General features: G+C 32.4%; 1 protein-coding gene across 1 annotated transcript in view; it reads left to right on the plus strand.

The window, feature by feature from the left end:
- Positions 1-592: 592 nt before the first annotated feature.
- LOC123522964 (zwei Ig domain protein zig-8-like) overlaps positions 593-19,473 on the plus strand; it is a 181,432-nt gene continuing 162,551 nt past the window's right edge. Inside the window, exon 1 of the mRNA XM_045300511.2 lies at positions 593-835. The gene's annotated coding sequence lies outside the window, so the exon portion shown is untranslated. The remainder of the gene's footprint in view (positions 836-19,473) is intronic.

Below are 19,473 nucleotides of genomic sequence, written 5' to 3' on the forward strand. Positions count from 1 at the left end.
ATGCAACATGTTGTTTACTTTATCTAATTTTCAGGCGAAACAGAATATTTAAGGATCAATGTGAAAACTTAAAAATCCCGTTGCAAACTTACGCCAGTGTTTTTGTTAATTTAAATGGTATTTTATATCTTAATGTAGAAATATCGGCTATCACCCCAGGAAAAGTAGTTTCAGTTGTTTTTAAGATATATGGCCATGAAATTCACAATACAAACAGAAATACTCTTCACGTGAAAAATAAATAATGCAACAGTATCTTTACCGTACTAACATTTGCGTAAAATATTCCCAACATAATAACGTTACTCTGATACTGTGAGTTATTGCATGGATTGGCGTCCCACTTTTAGATCCCTCGTCTTCAGAAAATGAGTAACAATTGTATATGTTTTAATTCAACCACAACATGCAATCTTAGCACGCACACCAAATCGTACTTAATTTAAAAAAAAAATATAATTAAAATTGTCCTTTTATTGGTATACAGCGTCTTTGTAATTTGTTATGTCAAGAATCAATATTTACTAAACATTGTAGTAATGAGGAATGATACGGGACTGTTCCTCGGAACATATTTCAGATAACAGCCAGTATTGGAGAGACAGTGTATTGTTTGAAGCGATTAAAGTCTTTGCGTTCAGCATGCTACAGATATTTGTTTTCACTTCCAGTATGAAAGTTTGCAAATATCAATAAGCGCGTATGTGGGATTAATTAGAAAACGGTGGTTAGTATAAAATATTGCAAAGGACTTAAAGGATTTTGTTCACTTTTGTTAAAAAAACTCAACTGTTGATGTGTGACTGCATGTGTGGATTATATTATACACGTGGAGGTAAATATTTCATTTAAAATAGTTTCGTTTAGTAATAGACAGATGGAGAGTATTTGACGTTTCTAAGTAAAGAATGCGTAATTTGTATACACTTGGAAATTTCGATTATCAACTCTTTAAGGAAATTATATGCTTTTTCGTCTAGTGAGAATTGTATGAAAAACGCGTGTTCATTTCTTTAATTAACGGTTAATCATTATAAACTTTTCCTCATTTAATTAAAGTTACTTCTTGAAAAAAAAAGTTCCATATGTAGAAATACTGGCACACAGTTACCAAAACCAGAAAACTTTGATCAAAACACTTGCTGCCAATTAATTGCATTCGCTTGTAAATGAAATAATGACTGTGATATTTAACAGAAAACTAAAGATATATATCATGTATATAGCGCTTTATAATTGTAACAGGAATTGCAGCTAATTGTTCAGGTTTGTTGATTCAGTTTATTTCTTATTCCAATCAGGATTTTTAAAATAAGAACGTAGACAATGATTCAATCAGTAGTTTGAAAAACAGATATATCTAAACACTTAATTGGAATGTACGATCCAAGTGCATCCAATTCTTAACAACGTTGTCGAAATAATGCCACTATATCGTTACGAGCACGGAAACGGTATCTTGTGAGTTAATAAACAATTTATGTTATGCATAACTTGATCATCTAGATGGATATGAATACCTGCCTTATATAAAAGATAATAAAAGATGATTAAAATTATACTTTTCTAAAACAATATTTTACTACAACCTTGAAACCGTAAAACAAATTACCACTTGCATAATAGTGTAAAGTGTTAAATAACCTCGGGATTCTGCACCATATTACGCATTTAATATTTAATTTGGCTCTTTTGTTTTAACCACAGGACTGAAATAAATATCAAACTGTAAACTGTGGGTATGGAAATGACGAGAAGATAAAATATTTTCTCTTATATGTGTATCTTCTCAACTACCAGATTGCCATCCTACGCCTATAAAGTGATTCGTTCAAAAACGTGTTCTGATGATTAATGCATAAAAAGATCAGGTGCACACGGTAATTGGAAATTATTTTGAATATACCCGTAGCAGTGTTAAAATAAACATATAATAGTCAAACGTAGCGTTACTTGGTGCGTTAAGCGGATAATCATGTAATGGTCGGTTGTCTTTGTTCCGGATGTTGTGGAGATGGTAATGGTGGGTCATGTCTGTATAGTGGTAAGTTTTCTAGTGCACGGTAATCACGTGCGTCTAGTAGTAGGTGGTTATGTATGTATACCAATAAGTGGTATTGTTTCCGATAAATGGTATTGTTGAGAGGGTAATCCTGTTTGTTTAGCGATTGATTGTACTGTTCCCAGTAGTTTCTGAGCGGGTAATCATGGATGTATAGCAGCAGGCGTTATTGTTCCCAGAGTTGTTGAGAAGGTTATCATGTATGTACAAATTGTTTGCTTAACTCTATGACAAAAATAAAATGTGAAACAAATTAGAGGAAGGCAGGTTTTGCATGTGATTTGCTATAACGTCAGATAAATCCCAAGGCAAACACATTTCACAGCTCGCAACTCAGTCAAGAGAATAATTAGAAAAGGAAAACTGTTCTTTTATCGTGCAAAATGGTTGTTAGGTGAAAATATAAAGATGTAATTTGTTAAAACAGATCTCCCTAAATCTAAAATGTGAACATATTTGGGAATAGAATTGATTTCACTGTCTGGTCTGTCCCCACTAAGATGCAGTAAACTAGCATGATGGTTGTTATTAGTCTAAAACATACGTGTGCGAACAATATGCGCCGAGATAATGAAATTTTAATGGTTGAAACAGTCTCTAGAGACATTTATATGCTTCAGTTCAATTTTCAGCAAAGGAAACATTTATTTTTCATCACATTTTCTAACAACTTAAAACTTGTAATTTCATCCGTCTTGTAATTTCATCTATCGTTAATAAAATTCAACAAAATAATCACAGATCTATAAAATATTAATAAATTTAATACTCACTGAGTATATACAACTTTCGAATCAACGTAACGCATGTACTTTACAGAAACTTTAAAAGAAGAATATATACGGTTTTCATACTAATATTTATGTTTTAGGCAACTTAATTTATAAAAAAATCTACATGCAGTGATATTGTAGTTTTTGTCCTTTACCCAAAATTGTATTCGAAATATTTCAATGTTTTATATTATGACGCCATATGAAATATGAAATTGATTTAACTTAAGTTTCAAAGATGCTTTATTAAAAATGGTCAAAGTTGATCAACACAAAAACGTGTTCAAAAACAGGGAGTAATTATTTCAATCACAATTTAGGTTAACTGAAATGCAGATGAAGTAAATTAACTCAAAGTTAGATGATACCTTTTAGGTCAAATACATAAATCATGCAAATAAAATTATTAAGTGTCAATTTTACTATCATGTAGCGATGCAAGGGGATGTGAACGGTGTTGCAGATTTTGTAACCTTTCGTTAAGATTCAGTCAAGGCGAGTCTGCTGTTACTTATTTGGTGGCGTTCTCTTGCTTACAAATGATCCTCTAATTGACTTTATAAAATAATAAAATGTGAAAATGCCCACATGGTGTGATTAAATGTGTGCGTGTGTTTTTGGGGGTGTCATAGGTTATGTCTGCATATGTTTTTGATATTCAGTCTTGTATGTCGATTTAGGAAACGTATTGTCCAGTTCATCTGTTCATTGATGATAATAAAGAATTTCCTTTCTATGGGAACTGAAAAAATATAGATGTTGGAGAACATTACCTTGATGCTGTGATTTCTTCTTAAATAAAACTTAGTTATATATCTGTAATGCAATTTTTTAAAATTCAGCAAAAAGTGTCTATAAATTCAGTTGGATCAGTAATTGTAACGAAGCTTGCGCAAGTATCTCATAAATGTATCAGCATACAGGGCTAGAACTTCATTGCCATGGATATATTTTGTGTATCTGCCTCGTGTCACTGTCAAATCATTTTGTCAAATATTTACGTATGTTATAAGAATCTTCTAGAAGATAAATCAGAATTCTCTGTCCCATGCATTACAACATTTAAGAATGAAGTTGATTTAAAAGTACCAGTCTTAGAAATCGTTGCAAACAAGTTGATACAAAGTGTATCTTAAAAAGTCTTTTTTAAGAACGCATCATTTCGGTACGGATATAATTTTGCAATTCTAGTGTATATGGTTACACACTGCTAAACTAATTCGAGTTCCAGGTTTTGAAAATTGGGTAATTTGTCACTGTGTTTCAGAAATATATCCGTAGTGAAATAGCCGAGTCGCTGGCTTTGATCAACATTTCCAAACACCGATGCGGCTTAACCACCTCACTAATGTTTCCATGTAAAGAAGCATAAAAACCAGCTGGCTTACGGTAAATGTGTAGTTCTCCCCGTGTGCCCGCCCGTGTCTGATATATTGGCTGATGGTTACTTTGGTCTTTCACCACCCATAGACGTATTCAGCATATGATTGAAATGTTGTCTATGAGAGTTAAAACCAAACAGAATAGATAGATATATAACATTTGAGGAGTATGCATTTATTTATATAAAAAAAGATCATCGTTCAATATTTCCAAGGGAAAAGATATAGTTTCCATTCATACAAATACAAAAAAAGTATGTGATAGTCAAAGTACATTGTCCTTATAACTTTGCAAAAGTTTACTTAGTTTGTGGTTGAACTTAAGGGCGTTTATCTCCTCTTGCAATACTAATTTCAGTTTATTTTCGGAAATACGACAGTGCCATTCTCGTCACGTAATAGGCCTAAATGAATTATCAGACACTGTCAGGATCATTTTCGAAACAGACATCACATTTGGCGTCCTATATCTCTAACCTGTGCTCAGTAAAATATTCGTGGAATTGTTGTATTATCCTTTGACCATGATTCAGTTTGAACAGGATATTATCGTTTTACTCAAAGCAATTTTGGCGTCCTGCTACATGTATAACGTTGCTCGTCTTGAGAAAACAAATAAAACTGTTTTTTTTTCCAAATTTAATCACATCATTCAATCTTTGCACGCACACTTATTCGTATCCTATTTTAATAAGATCGTTATACCGCGTCTTTATGATTTGTTGTGATATAGGAATCAGTATTAATTTTGCAAAACATTGAAAATGTTTGAAACATATTTCAGATAGCGATGTGTATCGGAGAGACAGTTGATAGTTTTGAAGTGCTTTACTGCTGTGCTTTCTCGATAAAATTAATATTTGCTTTTACTTTGATTGCAAAGTATTTTCTTTTAAACTGACAAGCGCTTATGTGTATTGTTAATTAGCAAAACAGATCATTATTAAATTCTTTTTCTAATTATATGTATAAGAAATATTGCAAGAGGTAAAAAGGATTTTGGTCATTTTTCAACGTAATCGACGGTTGGTGTTTATATTACATTTTTCGATTAGTCATAGTCACATGTAGATAAAAAAAATGTATTCAGTAGCAGAAATACGCAACACATTTGTTTATTTCATAAGAAATTAATACTTTGTTTATAGATATACTTGAGAAAATTTTCGATAACCTATAATCACATGTATGGATAAAAAACTCCTCAAGGTAACTTTTTTTTCGTAATTGTTTTATTAGAAGTTATATGCATGACGTTTATATTCATTTTAAAAAGAAATGAATTTTGATTTGTAAATCCATTACATGGGCTTTTAAAACTCTTTAACATGATTTTTCTATCGATATCAATAAATACAAATAATGTAACAAATAAGTGTTATAAATGATCATTGTATAGAAATTAATGCATTAATTTGCATATTAGATACAAACAACGTTAATATATTAACTTAATTGTGTTTGCTTGTAAATCAATGAACTTGTTCGTTTTAGATTACAAAACTAACGGTTTGGTGATTTAGGTTGTATTTGAAGATTATTGAGTTGTTCGGGTCCGTGCATTGTTTGTTTTTCTAGTACATAATTTTAGACAATTAAAGCGAAAAATATGCCATTAAAATTGACGTGTATCTTAATTCTTTATATATTTGTTACCAGCATATATCTTAAGAGCTCGTAAATCAGGCGTTTGAGAATTGTAGTTTTAAAGTTTTATACTAGGCATAACTTTTAGGTACATATAGGATTTAATTGCCTACCTTAAAACAAAATAGATAAGAGACAATACAAATTATGCACTGTGCAAAAACATTTTTTCATATTACCCTTGCATCTCTAAAACACCATTGGCTGTTGAATGATATTGTAATGTTGAATAGCTTCGTTTCCGATTGTATATAAAGTTGGTCGTTCGATTGTAACATACTATTAAAACTAATATCCAACTGTAACTTTCGGGGAGGAGATGACGAGAGGATATATTGCTTGCACTGAAATGATTGCAACGGTATATATGTAGACAACTATTTTAGGTTATGCAGTATGTTGATAATAAACTCATAAAGATTCTCATTTTTCTTCCAAATTTAAACGCTCTGTAGTCTAAGAAACAATAGAACGTATATTTAATTCATTTCTTAAGAAATTAATGGTTGATTTTTTATACTCTTGTGAAACGTTTTGATTATTTACAATCACATGAATGGATAGTACCTATTCCATTATCGTACCGTTTAGAAGTTTCATGAATATTACACAATCGTGGATTTTGTACTGAAACGTTCATGTCCATTAGATCAGTTTCTAATTTCAATAAAAAGGGACAAGCTAGTCACAAACTAACACAAGTAAACATTGATTATAATAATTCAGGCAATATCATGAATATAGATACAGTCATAGTATTGGATCAGTATTTGTCATCGCAGTAAATTGGATTACATCAGTTTTGTTTAGTTATACATAGAGAAGTTAGCTAAGAGCAACCAGCCTGATGAAAATTAAAAGCGGAATATTTCGATACTCTTTTTTTTACTAGAATGCTTCTTATCCACAGTCTATGTGGAAATCTACCTATCCAGTGCAGTGCTGCAAGTGGTCATTTTGTATAAAGTAGCAATTTAAAGTAATGATGATGCATTATTTTAGACTGTTTAGGCTTTGTGAAAAACATGCTAGTACATAAATATGTAATTAAGAACTTATGTTCTACATTATAAGTAATAATATATAAAAGAAAACGTTCCCTTAGAATGTTTTTAAGAATCTTGTAAATGAAAGACAGCTTTTAATGAGGTACATGTGTCAGTAAATGATCCATAACTGGATAAAACAACCCCATGGAATTTACATACAATTATAATAGAAATTATAATGAACAGAAATAAAGTGCATTTCTATTCGTTTTATAAACTTGTATACATCTTATACAGTAATGCTTAAACATCACTGTCGGTCGAGAGAAAACTGGCATTAGTGTATTTGACCGATATCAATCTTCTGTTGATCATGTCATAGGACCAGTAAGCATTTTTCATGAACTAAAACAGTTATTTGAAACTGATTTAAGGAATAGGTTTTGAAAATTGAGTTATGTTGATAATGTGATATTCAGCATTTTTCCGAAATAAATTATTCTGTAGGTAATTCATTCTAGATAATTGTTTTAAATACGTTTTGCAATTTCCTGCTGTTACTGACTAAATTTGGTACTGTCTATATTATAGTCTTTATATTATTTTTAGGGTTATAAATACCGATCACTTTAAAACGAATATTTCATTTGTTTCGTACGTATTTCTGAGTTATTTAAAGGCATTTTATATAAATATATTATAATACATGCACATTTCCGTAAAACACGGCATTATTAATGTATCTTTGACGTATTATGCAGAGAAAGAGTGCTACCACATTTGATCTACTGTTTTATATAATGGAAACGGTATCACAGAACTATGTTACACTTTATTGCCACAGATTTTACCGATTATTAGGCGTGCAGAATAACTCGCTTGACGTCTACGCACTCGTGAGTTATTCCGTGGGACTTGCTAATTCCGTATTTGATGGCCCAACTTGTACTTCTCAGAATACTTGAAAATGACTGATCAGTTGCAATGGCGGATATATATTTTATAGTATAAAGAGACAAGATGTAAGAAATTGTAGCAAAAAATTGTCTCGTAACTGTTTACGTTTTTATTGCAAATTTGAACTGAGATGAATCAAGTTTTGACCGTCTTCGGTCCCTTAGTCTAGCATTTTTTGCCCCGATAGTCTCTAAGGAGTGCATTCATTTATTTTACGCACCCCCCCCCCCCAACCCCCACCCCCACTCTTTCTTCAATTACGGCAGTTCTTACAATTATAATTGTCACCAGTCACCAGTTGAATACGAGTGTTTTTATTTTAAGATCAATCTAGAAATAGTCAATTTTGTACAGAAAACCAACCAGGCACAACATACGAGCTGTCCCCTGTCACTAAAACATGATTAAGAATATTATATTCTAAGTCGCAGTATGGACAGTGCTATTAGATTGGCGTCCCGCTTTCAGATTGCTCGTCTGAAGGAAATGAACAAAAATTGCGTATGGTTTGCCAATTTAATCACGGCATGCAATCTTAGCACGCACACTAAATCATATCCTATTTTTAAAAAGTGTATTTGATATTGTCCTTTCGTCGGTATACCGCGTCTTTGTAATTTGCCGGGAGAATGAATCAATATTTGCCAAACATTAGACTTATGAGGAATGATGCGGAACTGTTATTTGGAACATATTTCAGACAACGTGAAGTATTTGAGAGGCGTTTTATTGTTTCAAAGTCTTTTTTCTAACGGCATCGTTTGCAATGAGTTATGTGACTTGTTTGATATTTGTTTTTGATGAATTATTTGTTTTGTTAGATTAGTTTTAATCATTGATTGTATACCCATAACATAAATTATCTTTTCTCCTTATTAAATGGTTTAATAGAATTAATAAGTGTTCATTTTGTGAATAATCAATGGCTTATTTGTAAATACCATTTTGAAATGTGTGTTTAATAATTCATGATGATACATGATTTCACAAAGATATAAAAAACTATACCAAAATTACGTCCATTTGCTTGAAAATGAGGGAATGGATGTGATTTTTAAAATAGGAAATGAATGGTAGGGTATTTGTATGTTATAACGGGAGTTGTATTGAATTGTTTTTGTTTGTTTATTCACAGTCTGGTTTCAGTAAGGAATTTCAAACTTACAAGTTAAAATAATCATACAATCCATGTACAACTGGAAAATGTATTTGAAATATATGTAATTTCAAATATTCAGTCTTAACTATATAATGTCACGCAAAATAACTTTTTCTGAGTTGTACTTTTACGTCCGGTGCCTCTAAAGTAACATGTTACGCACTTTTTTCCACTTAGGTAATGTGAGACTTTTTTATTTCGTTTCAACGAAATCATTTCGTTTAAACGAAATCATTTCATTTTAACGAATTAGTTATTTCGTTTAAACGAAATGTTATTTCGTTTTAACGAATTAGTTATTTCGTTTAAACGAAATAACTAATTCGTTTAAACGAAATAACTAATTCGTTTAAACAAAACAGTTATTTCGTTTAAACGAAATGATTTCGTTTTTACGAAATGTTATTTCGTTTAAACGAAATGATTTCGTTTAAACGAATTAGTTATTTCGTTAAACTGAAATGTTATTTCGTTTAATAGTTATTTCGTTTAAACGAATAATTTCGTTTAAACGAATTAGTTATTTCGTTTAAACGAATTAGTTATTTCGTTTAAACGAATTAGTTATTTCGTTTAAACGAAATGATATCGTTTAAACGAAATAAAAAAAGTCTCACATTACCTGAGTGGAAAAAAAGTGCTTAACATGTCACTTTAGGGGCACCGTAGTTACGCGGTACAGATTCTTTATTATTCGGGTAGCATATTTCACGTTACAATCAAAACTGAGTAAACCGTTTGCATCATTATGGTGATATGTTAGATATGCATTTTATGTTGGTTTTGATCAGCGGAATGGAGATGACGAGAGGATCGATCTACTTGCACTGAAATGTGAAGCTATTGAACAACATGATTTCTATCGCACTGATTCTTGAAGCCCATTAGGTTTGGGTATAAAATTCAATGTTAGTAACTTGGCCGTTGCTTCGAGTGATAACGTAACAAGTGGGTTACCGTTCCTTTTCGCACCAGGTAGTAAAACGGGACATTAAACTGTAGATATAAACATACACAAGAATTTACACTAGCCTGTATGGATTTCAGAATTCCATGCTACATTCCTTAATGATTACAAAAAAAAAAATATCAAAATTACTCATCAAATTGTTTAGGCTTATTGTTAATGGGCCACATACATCATTACTGTCAGTTAGCTGATTAAGATGATACGTTTCACAACCCAACAGATTGTGTCACTTCTTGTCGTAACATATGTTTTAGAATTTAAAAAAACAGCTTCATAACAAAATAAAACAATTGGGAGAAACCAAGTTTGATTTGAATTGCATGTTTGATCAGATAACGCCGTTCCCGTTGATTTATGATTTATCAACATTGCGGTGTGTTTTATCAAAAATTTAGACGGCAATATCAGGTGTTGAGGAAAATAAAAGAAGTACACTTACCGTTATAAGTCAAAATATCTTGTGTATTCGCCGTTATATATAGATATGTCCATTTATGTTACATTTTTGTATCTGATAAGTATTCACAATTTTACGACGACGAATCACATTTTTACGTTAGTTTGATAATAGAATTTTATTTATTTTATGAATACTTAAACGACAACATTGATAGTTGAGCAATTGTATAATTTGATTTCTAATTCTCAGTGAAACATAATGTTTGTGTTTACCAAGTGCAATGGAACAGTTGGTTAATATTACACGATATTCACGTGCTATACCTTTAACGGTAATTTCGATCTGTATGCATACTCATGCAAACATCCTTTAAAAATGCGAATTACGTATCAAAAGTTAGACATTATTTCATATTCTCTAACCTGTAAATGACAAGAAGGAATAGTATTCATATGTGTCGGTTGTTCTATAGAAATTAGCGATATTCATAACATGCATAATAAGTTAATATCCACTTCGTTATCATTAACATCATGAAAATAAAACGTATATTCCAATTGTAAATAAGAGATAAAATTTAGACAGAAACTTTTCAGAAGCTGTTGCAACTCTGACGTAATATGGAATCCCCCATTGCCTCCAAAGAAGAAAATATATCAGTACAGTCGTATGACTTTCTCATCAAAGCTCTAGATTAACTGCTTAGTTTCAAGGCGGAAAACAAATGAAAAGATAATCAACTGAAGTGTTTGCATGTTACTTCCTATTAAGCAACAAGGTAATTTTCCTGCCATAAAGGACATTTTTTGTCAGATGATCTGCAACTTCCAGCCTGGCAAATACGTTTCACAGTTCATAACAATGTTAAATATGGAAATGATCATCCTACGGAAGAGCATTAGTGCCAGGTGCGATTTTTTATTAACTCGAAATTTCGAGTTAGTAACTGGAAATTTCGAATTACGTAACTCGAAATTTCGAGTTAATAAGTCGAAATTTCGAGTTAGGTAAGTCGAAATTTCCAGTTACTAACTCGAAATTTCGAGTTAATAAAAAATCGCACAAACTTTCGAGTTACTATCTTGTCCTTTTATCCGCAAAATTTGAACGTCCGTCCGTCTGTCAAAGGCCAAAAATGTAATGGACGACTTTTGACTCTTCAAAGTGGAATCATCTATATACACATCCGTATATTGTACCGGACATGTAGGGACTTGAACATATACTACCATACATCAATGTATGACCTACCACAGCCTCTAGAGCTACTCCAGATTTCAAACTGTATCCAGGATATATACCCTCATTTACATATATAATATGTTCATGTGTTAGGGGCTCGAACTAGGTCGAAAACCTTCCAGATATGGTCAAAATAGTGAAATATTCTAAGTTTGAATACTTCCCGGTCACCTTCTATGACCTCTCCTCAAATTCTAGATCTGTCCAGATACCAAATCTTGGTTAGACTCATAACTACACTTTCATTTAGGTATTTCTATATTTCATTGACATATGGGCTCAAACTAAGTCGAAAACTTTCCAGACTTAAGCATGGTTTAAGCACCTGAGGTCTTACTCCAACATAAAAGCTGGGAAGTCGCCTGTGTCGGTGCGATGTTACACCCAACAAAATCAATAAATAAAGAAACATGGTTTAAATAGTGATATTTTCTAAGAGCAAACGCTGCCATATGACCCTGTAGGGCTACACAATGGATACACCAGGTACTTAATCTTGGCCAGGACCTATACATCAACGTAAACAATTGTAGTTAGTAACTCGAAATTTCGAGTTAGTAACTCGAAATTTCGAGTTAGTAACTCGAAATTTCAAGATACGTAACTCGAAATTTCGACTTAGTAACTCGAAATTTCGACTAACTCGAAATTTTGAGTTAATAAATAACATACACCTGGCACTAATGCTCTTCCGTATCATCCTCATCGCCGCATTTAATTAACTTTATGGATGTTATCATTCTAAATCAAGTGTCAGAACGATGCTATCCTTGTTAATATAATACATAGTTTCTAAAGACATTCTCGAGCATTCAGTTCTGTTTTCAGTAAAGTTAAGGTATTAGATCACTAATAGAGAACCTCCTTTTTGAAGAGTATTCAATTCCTACCATAAACCTACTTATACTGCAATTCTTAGGGGGCGTAGGTTCAAGCCATATTGGGACCAACGTTTTTTTCTTATTTTCCTTTTTTTCTAGTAAGTTTTTACTTCTTTCAAGACTTATTATTGATTTCTTGTACAAAAATGTAAAACGATGAATCTTATAAGCGATTTCTTGGTGTTAAAAGTGAATTTACTACTTAAACAGATGGGGTAGAGTTACACATCTTTAAAAATATTGAGTTACATGCGGTGAAAGTTCTCTATGTTGCTTTCACTCTTAGATTATATATTGTGGAAGAAATTTAGGTAGGTTTTACGTCTGCCCTAAGGTTATTTTTAAATGGAGTAAGCAAAATTCAAAACAGAAACACAGCAGTCGACCTTATTTTTTCAATGTTGAAGCATGAATTCTGTCTCATTAAATCCGTTTACTTGAGACACCATAGAAAAAATGATATTAACATTTTTATTTTGTGTTTTATAATTGTTTACCAATCGTTTGATGTTTCTTTTATTAAAATTAATGGTAAAATAAGTTCTCTGCAAACGTTTTGAATAGTGGCCATCACTTTGAAATTTGTCTCTACTTGAGCTTGAGGAGATACCATAAGTTATACAAAATTTATAAAAAACGGCACGGTAAAAGTTGTTTTAAAATTGCAAAATAGTGCAAAAACACGGTTACCTTTCAGAATATACCAAGCAAAGTTAACGTTTATTTTTCGTCACATGTTTAACAATATTTAAATTTTCGGTGTTTCAGACTGAATGACATCAAAAATATATATGGTTGATAAACAAAATTTCAATTGACAGATGTGAAATGTATAAATAATTGAATATTACGGTATTTAGAAAATTTGTTTATTTCCTAAGCAGTTAAATCGGCTTCAGAATCTATGCTTAAAATGAATAAACTGTTTTGAAACATTTATTTATTTTGTCATTATTCGTGAATTAATCACACATGGCACATGTATACGAGGGGTGTTCCATAGTTTACTGTACTAGATCCACCGCTCTATAGCTTCATCAAATATGCTAAAACGTTTGTCAAAGATCGAAGTAATTTGATATTTTATAAATTGTTGTGATATGGTCAAACTAGCATAAATATATTCCCTATATATTCTATATAAAACTGACATTTAAACATAGCTAGACCCATTTCAGAGAACAAATCCTTACCTCATTTTAAAGAGTTATGATAAAACTGACACAAAATGAAGAGAAAATAGGGGTCATATATCTTCTAAGAGCGATTTCTCTTGTCACATTTGCTTATAATTCCAGTCCCATATTGTTCTAAAAAGGACTTTAATCACAATAAATACATACTACGCACACATCGTCTATAAGATATCATCAATTTATATTTAGTTGCATTAAAGTTATTTCCCCTTGATGCAGTTACGCCATTTTTTTTAAATGTTTGCATAATTGTGTTCCTACAAAAAAAAATCGGATTTATTTCAATGAAAGTCGGATGAAAACATATTAATTTATTTGATAACATCAATCTACATTATTTTGGTAAGGGTAAATACATATTGATGCATGCCACTTTTTCTGTTTTTTTGGTTTTTTTTGTTTTTGTTTTTCCTGTCCAAATAATCAGCATTTGTATAAGAAAATGGGCGGGGTAAGGAATTTACATTATAAATGTGTTCAGACCAGTTTAGATTTTCAAATTTTCCAATTCTTGAGTAGAAACTAAGCTTTATAGAGAAGTGAACTGTACACATGATTGTGAAGATTTACAGTCTGATTTAAATTCATTTGGGGCATGGGCAGATCAATCGCTTCTTCGTTTCAATGAATCAAAGAGTGTGGTACGCTTGATTGGGGAGGGCAGAAGCTACTTGTGATGTAATCCCTCAAACATTTGCTCTTAGCTGTTTAAGTGCATGTACCTGAGCACACAGTACTGAAGCAGAGCTAAATTGTGATTGCCCATTGTGCGCTGACATTGTCATCAACAGTTGCTTTTTGAATACACCTGATGCCTAATGTCTGTACCAATAAAAACTTGGTCAGAATGTTTGTCAATATTATAATGTTGAATAGTTAAAACTACCCACATGTTCACTTGATCTATTAAACCGGTACCTGTAAACCCTTCTCAGTACAACACAACACAATACAATACAATATCCATTTATTTTCCCATTTTATAAGAACATATGACAGAATAAGGATGCAATATGACAAATGTTTGTAAGAGGTCGTTGCATGTGTTTATATTACAAAATAATGAGAGAAAAAAGAAGAAACAAATGTTCTTCTAGCATTTTACAAAACAGTACATATGTATAGATACTATTACATGTGTAGTAATACGTAGTTTAAATCAATACGGCAAATATAAATATGAAGTTGATTATCTTAAGATGTCTAATTCTGATGGCAAATTTTCATGGCCCTTAATTTGATATACCATTAAAATATTACGCACCCATTAAAATTGAATCTGACATATTTAATGAGACCATTAATCAAGCTTTTAATAATTAACGGCCATTAACAGAGTATTAGAAATTAATGGCCCCATTAGTTCTTACTAATTAATGTGGAATTAAGGGGTACTTTTTAATGGCACATTAATTTCATGCCAATTAAAAATTTTCATGGACTATTAAGGAGCCTGTTAACTTATTTTAATGGTTTATTTTAACCAGCTTTTCATGGCCATCAAAATCATTTTAACAAGGTATATTTTACCAGGGTTTTAATATACTTATTTCATGGCTTTTTAATGTATGGCATCTAAACTATGGTCATGAAAATCCCATTAAATAGAAAGAAATAATGGGTGAATTTTAATGGTGACCTGTTAAACCTGTGTGAAAAACGTTTGAAAAAATTAACGCCAATTTCATGACCCTTTTAATGGCATGTGCATCCAGTAGTGAAGGCGGCGTTCACATAAAAGTTTATCTGGAGCCAATGATCCCCAAGAATTTAATCGAACTCCAATAACGAACTTTTATCTATAAATTAATGATAAACGTGCTTACTTTAACATGAACAATGCATTTACTACACATCTAACTCTTTTCGTTAAATTGTAAGCCGATGTTTGAACTTGTAATAAAGTATGATAACAATGGTAGGTACTTAATAAGATGAATCCATAGTACAAAGGGAAAGAGTTCATATGCTCGATATCGTATGTGCAAGAAGCCATTTCTAGTCATTAAAATATATGTTCATTAAAATGAAATAGCTTAATTACTTTACAGAATTTTAATATGCATTTGTTCCTATAAGCGTTAAGAAATACGAGACTGACATTCAGCCTATAGATATATACTCATCTAATGAGTTTAAAGAATGAAATTCTCCGACAGAAGTTTTGCCGAAAAACTACGTCTTGTCTCTAACATGTACTCAGTAAATATTCTCGGAATTTATGCGCGACACGGTGACCGCGACTACAACAATATTAGTTTGGCGTCCCGCCTTTAGATTGCTCGTCTTGAGAAAACGAATAAAATTGCATTTTTTCCAGTTTAATCACAGCACGCAATCATAGCACGCACACGTTTTTAAAAGATAAAATTAATATTTTCCTGTCATCGGCTTACCGCGTCTTTGTGCTTTGCTGAGAAAGAAATCAATATTTGCCAAACAGTGAAGTAATGAGAAAATGATATGGAATTGTTATTTGGAACATATTTTAGATAGCGGGTTGTATTGGAGAGGGAGTTTTATTTATTGTCTGAAGTGCTTTTCTTTTGTGCGTTCACGGTGCCCTGGATATTTGTGCTATATCTAATTTAGCAATTATAAATGAGCGCAGATGATGTGAGATTTCCAACAGAAAATGACATTATTTTTGTCCTGATTATTTCGTCTGTATTTTTCCTTAAAGTAGTCAACGGTTGATTTGTAGATAGATATAAAAAAGCGAAATTGTCTGCCACCAAGTCCCATTTGTATGATAGTGCAATATGTTTAAAAACTTCATGCACGACTGTGTACCACTTAATGCATTTAGGTAGTTTGAATTAAATATCAAAATGTGACCAGCGGGAAGGACAATAACGAGCGAATATCTTAAGACGATGGGGACATTTTACATATTCTCGCAAGGTACACATATGTCTTTCCAACACAAATTAACGTCAGACGTCATTCAGCATGAGAGTTTGATGGTTTGATCTGGATTTCACACAGCCAGACCAGACTTACGGCACCTGACGTATTAAAAAAACGGCGTTAAAGTTTGTGGCACATGTATCTCAAACAGTACTTGACCTAGGATTATGATGCTTTATAGATACATTTTTTGTATATCATTCATTATGTGAAGCTGTACACCTAAGGTTTTGTTTCAGGTTTTACTCAGCCAGACATAGTTCTGGTCCCTGGCTTAGTTAAAAGTATGCATGAAAGGGCGTGCAAGTTTGTGTGGCCTGCCCCAAAAAAGTATTTGACTTACAGTCGTAAAACACCACAGGGTTGTTATATAGCATGTAAAATCCTGCATCTTGTTTTTTGTTTTTAGACTTCTCTCGGCCAAACCAAAGTTATGGATACTGACTTAATCAAAAATACACATTAAGTTTGTATTGCATATATCTTAAAAATGTTTCACATAGGGTCTGTAGGAATATTATCCAGCATGTGAATGTGTGCATCTTAGTCTTGTTTTTGAATTTTACTCAGCAAGACCAGAGAGTTATGGCCCTTAACTAAGTCTAAATATGCCTTAAGGGCATAAAGTTTGTGTCACATGTATCTCAGAAATTATTTGACCTAGTGTCATAAAATATTAGAGATTTGTTACATAGCTTGTAGTGTGATTGTAGTGTGCATCTTGTGTTTGTTTTCGGATTTCACTGATCCAGACCAGAGTTATGGTCCTTGACTTAGTAAAACATTAACAGCAAGTGCTTAAAAAGTTTATGTTGCAGTTATCTTAAAAAGCATTTCACATAAAGTTATGAAACCAAGTAGGGAGGACGGAAGGGGGAATCAAGTTACTTATGGAAACACACCTAGTTGATGTCTAAAAGTCGAACATTTGCCACAGGTTTCTGATGTATCTATTCTTTAGAGCTGCTGACTTAGACATTTCAGTCACATTTCAAAATGACTTTCGTACAATCAATGTTAATTCTACGATAGCGTGAACGGACCATGAATCGCTATTTCATTTTTTATGTAACAAATGCGGAAAAGGTATGCACGTCTTAAAATGTGGTTTTATTGCTATTTTAATCTCGAGCACCTGTTTTGTATACAATCTTGAGAAGACACTCCTTTTAGGAAAAAAGTTGATTTTCTTCTTATAAAATGATTGCACTGAAATGTGTACCTACTCAACAACAAGACTTTTAATCGTACTTTAATAAAACGCACCGTTAAACGCAATTGTTCTGACAATAAATATGTAGTATTAAAAGGGCAGTCGTATCATTGCAGGTTGTCTGGTTCCCAGTTATGTTGAGGGGGCAGTCTATCATTGCCCGTTGTTTGGTTCCCGGTAGTGTTGAGGGGACAGTCGTATCATTGCCAGATGTCTGGTTCCCGGTAGTGTTAAAAGGGAAGTCGTATCATTGCAGGTTGTCTAGTTCCCAGTTATGCTGAGGGGACAGTCGTATCATTGCAGGTTGTATGGATCCCGGTAGTGTTGAGAGGACAGTCGTATCATTGCAGGTTTTCTGGTTCCCAGTTGTGTTGAGTGGCAGTCTGCCATTGCAGGTTGTCTGGTTTCCGGTAGTGTTGAGAGGGCAGTCGTATCATTGCCAGTTGTCTGGTTCCCGGTAGTGTTGAGAGGACAGTCGTATCACTGCAGGTTGTATGGGTCCCGGTAGTTTTGAGAGAACGGTCGTATCATTGCAGGTTGTATGGATCCCGGTAGTGTTAAAAGAGTATTATTGTGTCACTGTCGGTTGTTATGTTCCCAGTAGTTTTCAGAGGGTAATCGTATCATTGTCGGTTGTCTGGTTCCCGGTTGTGTTGAAAAGTTATTATCGTGTCACTTTCGGTTGTCTGGTTATCGGTAATTTTGTGAGGACAACTGCACCATTGTTGGTTGTCTTGTTCTAAGTTCAGAAGATAATAAGGTAAAAACTATGTATTATATTCGATGGTCTTCTTCGAGGGTAAACACGTATCATGTATATATATTCATTATTGATCGATTGTCTTTTTCCTTGTAATGTTTAGATTGTAATCATGTTTGCATAAATGCTGGAGGTCAGGTATCTCACTGATTGTGGAATAAATCGTAAATATATTTAAATGAGTTGAAGAAGAAATATTCCATATTTTAATGTATCAAAATATTAAATACTGATACTGTTTCATTTGCACACATGACGTAAAACTTCAGATATTCAGTATGGTAAATGTTCAGTTATTGTTCAAAAGTAGAATTGAAAACATGACAAAAAGTTTGATCAGCCTATTTTTTCAGGAATGTATTATTCTAAAAACAAACATCTAACTATCTTCTCTGTAATGATATCTTACTTAAATAAGAAATTGTAACAACAACAAAAAATGCCCTAGTATTAACACTTGTCTGCGAATATTTAGCGCGCAGTGTTTCATTTCAGCTATAATATAATATAAATGTTTATGTCTTGGCTCATGTGCACGTGCATCATTCATGTCTGTTAGCTGAATGATAGGTGATACAATTTACAACTGACGTTTTGTATCTTTTTGTGGCAGCTGTTTTAAAATCTTAGCGAAAGGCTTTCTAACAAACAAACATTTTCTGATCGCAAGCTGGGCCGTTTGAATCGATATGTCATTATGATGAAATGTTTGATAAAAAATTAGACGTTGACATTCTTTTGAAATGATGGAAGTTTAGGAATGGATAAATCGACTTGCATTTACAAGAAAGGAGTACATGGAAGTAATTGCATGGGCTTTTTAATATTTACCATAACACCCTAAGATCAAAATTGAACATTTTATATCATAGTTCGTTTTCATATTTTATTTATTTCGAGAATAATATAAGAAACTACATATATCAATATCT

The sequence above is a fragment of the Mercenaria mercenaria genome, chromosome 8, assembly GCF_021730395.1.
Source record: "Mercenaria mercenaria strain notata chromosome 8, MADL_Memer_1, whole genome shotgun sequence".
NCBI lineage: Eukaryota > Metazoa > Mollusca > Bivalvia > Venerida > Veneridae > Mercenaria > Mercenaria mercenaria.